The following is a 6,000-nucleotide window of genomic DNA, read 5'->3' as shown; positions in this document are numbered from 1 at the left end:
CAGCGTCCTCTGGGCAGCATATTACGCAGTGTAGCACAGATTCAACCACCACTGGTGGCAAGCACGCAGGCGAACACACAATACCCTCGCGCACAAGACTACGCCAAATAAAGCTGCATTTTCAAAATCATTTGTTGCTACTTTGTAGCATTGCATTCTCCAAGTCTTCACACATCTATCCACATGAAAAACATTTAGCACATGGCGGAAAACCAACTAACAGAATCCACTTCTTTCACTACCTTAAAGGCCTCTTGCAATCTTCTTTTCGTGTTTGCGTTGGAAAAATTGTTCCTCGTACGTGCACTGGAGAGAGTTACGTTCACCATAGCGCAGTTTTTAGGTGAGCCATTTTTATTGGCACAGAGATGATGTTGCAATAAAAGTGAAGTTGGTTAACTTGTTCAATTCTGACAGGAATGTACCAGTAGGATTAAATAGGCTGCTATGATAGAATCCTCTTATATTGAACTGTATGTTGTCTTCCTTTTACCCAGTTTTTCCGGGTGCTGCTGCTGCTGCTGTGATATGGCCAGACTCGTAGCTGGATTTTTTACATCACCAGATTCCGCCATCTGTTCACACTTTGCCTTATGCTGACGACATACGCATATGGTGCTCCGGATTCGAACGCCGGGTGTTGCACGAAAGGTTTCAAATAGCCATTAAATAAATGGCAACATCTCTTGCAGGTAAGGGGCCTCCAAATATCGGCGAAAGGTCCACTGCGATAAGCCATCACCAACTGCGATCTCTATCGGTGTCTCCTAGAACTCACCGGCGTTTGTGTGCAATACGTTGAAAGCCAGACATTTTTGGCAATCACCTAGGTCAAGAACATGACGTAATCGGCACACATACAACAATTCATGCGAAAGCTATAGGCATATGCACCGATGTCTTGAATGATCTCCAGCACACTTGGAAGATGTCAGTCACTGACATCAGTCTTTACCAAAGTTACTCGAATAGCTACAATTGTCAAACTACCGCCCGCGCCCATACTGCCGGTGTCCCCACTCCCTTGAAGGCGCAAGATGGCGGCGCCGCTCCAACAACTCCGCAGGAGATGCCCCGCCGCAGCCTAAATCCCGTGCCGGGTGGACTGCTTGCGGGACGTTGCACGCATGGTTTCACGTGTGCTGGTGTTCTCCTTTCAAGAATTTGTTATATCAGACGAGACAGATATCCACATACAGTAGGTTGGAGCGTTTCTTTTTTTAATACTATGTACTTCAAGACTGGGTCTCCGCCGCTGTTTTAGAAATCGAGCATGAAAACACGCACCTGTCCTTAAATAAAATTTGATGATGCGTGCATCATGTTTGTGAAAGTGCCAGAAGCACCCATCAAAGCGTTTAAGCTCTAGTTATTTCACACTTCATGCTTCACAGGCTTGTATCGCGTGCCCGTGCGAAAGAAGCAGACGTGTCCCCCGCGTGCGTTCTCCTGTTTCTGCCGCTACCAATCGGGGCTAATGCAATCGGGGTTGAAAAGTGTCGGCAGAACTTCTCCGTCCTGTTTTTTTTTTTTTTTTTTTTTTTTAACAGAGCTTATATGGCTAGCATTCCGTGTAAACGAACTTCCTGGTGAGTTTGGTAGATTCACGCGGTCACCACCAATGTCGCCGGCCGTTCAAAGTATGATTTCGACCGCAAGCATATTGTAGCGCACAGCAAATGCGTGCTCCGGGTGGTAGAGGGTTTTAATGGGGCACAAAAGACCAAAGAGCGACAGCGAAGGGTCTAACCTAAAATCGCTCGAGAACCGAGAGTCCGGCACCAGCAAGCGCGATCCGAAGACGATGATTTTTGTTTCTTCTGCCTCGTCGTCGATCACCGTTGCGTATGCCCTTTCTTATACAACACGTGACAATATACCCCTCATCAATTGAATTTGCACCACTTCCAAGATCCAAACGTAAATAGCACAGCTTAGACCTTAGAACCAAACGTATCATCACTTGGACATGCACTCTGAGCAGAATAGTTAATAGGAGCTATTTTCAAGATCAATATTCAAAATAAAACTGGTGAATGTGTGTCTTAGAAATTACCGCTGTCCACAATAGGAAAAACATAAAATTTGTCCTTACCTTCCCCTACACACCACATCAATTCCGTGTAGTGCGCTAAAAATATGGGAAAAGTTATTAACTAGCTAAGGCGAGAACACATTCATGATTCACAAAAAGAGCAGCCCAACTGTCTTTTATTTAAGGAAATTAAGAATACAAGTGTATGGCTCACATATATAGCTGAGACCACAAGCCCAAGCCCGACCCGACGCGAGCATCCACAAGTGAGCCCAGCCTGGGCCGGCCCGTCGTGTATATAGCCCAGGTGCGGGCCAGGCCTGGAAATTTATTTCTAAGCCTAGGAAGGGCCCACACTCACGTGTCTACGCCTACGCTTAGACGCTGAAGAAAAAATTTTTAATGCGTAGCTTTCTTTGCCGAGTACCCCCGCAGCCAGGACCCTGTAAGGCCCTGCATTTACACAAAAATGCAGATATCGCGGAAGTTTCACCGTTAATCGCTATAACGGCGTAAGTGGAGATGACTGGTCGCAGAAAATTTTGAACAATTAAAACATAACACAATGTTAAAAAGTTACGGAAAATGGCAGAACGTATAACGCATGGCATTTCCACAATACTGCAGATTTTGCGGAAGTTCCCCATATATATCGTGACAGTTCCACTTATAATCGTTATAATAGCGTAAATGGAGATCATTCCGCGAAAATTATTTAGAAAAACCGCAACATTTGGCTGGAAAAAACTCATACTCAAGACAAGGGGCATAAGAATACCACGCATAAGTAGATAATTCTTTGATTTTCTGCAGATTTTTTTATTATATTTGGTTGGGACAGACAGCGGACAGACATACAGAGCATCTAGTACAGTATACAGCACTCGTGTATTGAAATGAACAAACTTAAGGTAAAGTAGTGCACATACTTTATTTCACCGTCTTCAGCTCACGTCACATCGGCGTAATAATAGCGCGTATTCTTAATTCAGAATCACCATCACCTTGCGGAACAGATTGACCAGATTCTTGGCGACATCACGTGGTTGCCTCAGGCACAAGTTGTAGACGCTGAAATTTTTGGCGCCGCGTTTCAATCCACGAGTACTGCAGCTGCGTTGAAATGTTTTACCTGCACTGGTTGCTCAGTGGCGCTGTTCCTCTATCACGCGAGTCGATTCCCGCCCACGGCAGTCGCATTTCGCTGGGCGCGACATGTAAAGCACAGGCGTAAAGGAACATTGGTGCAGAGTTCCAAGTCGTCAGAATAAATCCGTACCCCGCTTTCACGTTCCGTGTAATCGCACCTTCGGTATGTTATACCCCGAAATATAAAATCGTCTTGCAGTGCATGAAATTGTATTAAAATAAGAGTACAGTGAATATCAGTCCTAGCAAAAAACGTTTTTAAAACAATACGTACAAGTTACATCAAGAAGCGGGTGGAAGTAAACTCCGAACATTCTTTCTCATATTCTCATACTCTTTCCACACTTCAAGACGGAAATATTGATGGTCCACACCCGTCACTTTTAGTCCGATCCCGGCCCGGGCCTGCGACAACGATGAAGCACACTGAGGTGGTTCTTGCTCGCATTTCGACTTGTTTGTTACCGGGTATATTAACGCGTAGCCACGCTTTTTAGCTGTTGTTGTTACAAGGCATGACGGACAGGCTATTGCTTCGTCAGTTGTAAAGAGCTCTCACCGTTCGCTTTGGACTGACCCCAGCGAGACCTACGCCGCACGCCATCGACCCAGACTACAGATTCGGGGGCCAAGTGGCCTGAGTAACCTAGATGACATGTCCTGCATATATAGGATGAAACTTAATGTGGCCTGCACTACCATCATCATCATCATCATCATCATCATCATCAGCCTATCTACCCCCACTGCAGGGCAAAGGCCTCTCCCATTATTCTCCAATTACCTCGGTCCTGTGCCAACTGTGACCAATTTATCCCCGCAAACTTCTTAATCTCATATGCCCATCTAAATTTCTGCCGCCCCCTGCAACGCTTTCCTTCTCTAGGGATCCACTCTGTTACCCTTAATGACCAGCGGTTATCTTTCCTTCGCACTACATGCCCTGCCCACGTCCATTTCTTCTTCTTAATCTCTACTAATATGTCCTTAACACGTGTTTGTTCCCTGGCCCACTCCGCTCTATTCTTGTCCCTTAATGTTACACCTATCATTTTACGCTCCATTGCCCGCTGAGTCGTTCTCAATTTAAGTTGAACCCTCTTAGTGAGCCTCCAAGTTTCTGCCCCGTAGGTGAGTGCCGGTAAGATGCAGCTGTGATACACTTTCTTCTTCAGCGACAATGGTAGGGTGTTATTCATTATCTGAGAATGCCTGCCATATGCACCCCACCCCATTCTGATCTTTCTAATTATCTCTGCCTCATGGTTAGGATCTGGGGTCACAACTTGGCCTAAGTGGATATATTCGCTTACCACTTCCACTGCCTCTCCGCCCATCTTAAACCGCTGTGCTGTCCCGAGGTTATTGATCATTACTGTAGTTTTCTGCATATTAATTTTCAGGCCCACGGTTCTACTCTGTTCGTACAGTGCGGAAAGCATGCTTTGCAATTCGTCCCCCGAGTTACTTAGCAAGGCAACATCACATATCAGCAAATCTGAGGTTACTGAGGTATTCGCCATTAACCCTTACTCCCACCTGTTCCCAATCCAACGTTCTGAATACTTCTTAAACGCACTGTGAATAACATTGGAGAGATTGTGTGTCCTTGTCTTACACCCTTCCATATGGGTATTTTACTGCTCTCCTTATGGGGGATGATGGTAGCTGTGGACCCATTGTAGATATCCTCTAGTATTCTTACATAATGCTCATCTACCCCCTGGTTCCGTAATGCCTGAATGACTGCTAGAGTTTCGACCGAGTCAAATGCTTTCTCATAATCTATGAAGGCTATATATAGGGGTTCAGTATACTCAGCGCACTTCTCTATCACCTGATTGATCGTGTGAACATGGTCTATTGTTGAATAACCTCTACGGAACCCTGCGTGTTCTTTAGGTTGACTGAAATCTAAGGTTGCAGAGATTCTGTTAGCGATTACCTTGGTAAGTACCTTGTAGACGACTGACAGTAAGCTGATCGGCCTGTAATTTTTCAACTCCTTCATGTCACCTTTCTTATGGATTAGGATGATGTTCGCGTTCTTCCAAGATTCCAGTGCACTCGCGGTCATTAGGCATTGCGCATACAGGTTGGCCAGTTTTTCAAGTACAATTTCCCCGCCATCCTTCAAGAAGTTATCTGTTATCTGATCCTCACCAGGTGCTTTGCCCCCTTCCATATCTTTCAAAGCCTTCTTCCTTACTTCTGTCATTACTGGTGAGATGTCTATCTCCTCTGAACTACTTTCTCGCTCGGCATTATCCTGGATGTTCCGGCTGCTGCAGAGATCTCTATAGAACTCCTCGGCTACTATGACTATTTAACCCTATTTGTGATGACATTTCCTTGCTTATCTTTAAGTGCATACATCTGATTTTTCCCCAAGCCAAGACGCCTCTTCACAGCTTTCAGGAAACCTCCGTTCTTTACAACGTATTCTATCCTCTCCATGATATACTTCCGTATGTCAGCTGTCTTGCGCTTATTGATTAACTTCGAAAGCTCCGCTGGTTCTATTCTGTCAGCTGCGGTAGAGATTGTCATGGTTTGCCGTTTTCTATTAGATCTTTCGTCTCCTGTGAAGGTTTGTTAGTATCCTGTCTGGCCATTGTGCCCCCGAATTCTACTGCACACTCCGTAATAATACGTGTATATTTTTCGCTGGCTTCCTGTGTCGTAGGCTCGGCTTCCTCGTTAAGGGCTGAATATCGGTTCTGCAGCGCTATCCTGAATTATTTTACTTTACGTCTTACTGTTAGCTCATTTATCGGCTTCTTTCGTACTAGCTTGTTGCGGTCCCTCCTCAAATC

Source organism: Haemaphysalis longicornis, unplaced genomic scaffold, assembly GCF_048455015.1.
Source record: "Haemaphysalis longicornis isolate Haplotype H1 unplaced genomic scaffold, Haemaphysalis longicornis Haplotype H1 scaffold_4, whole genome shotgun sequence".
In the NCBI taxonomy this organism is placed as follows: Eukaryota; Metazoa; Arthropoda; class Arachnida; order Ixodida; family Ixodidae; genus Haemaphysalis; species Haemaphysalis longicornis.
Note: the sequence above shows the minus strand (reverse complement) of the source record.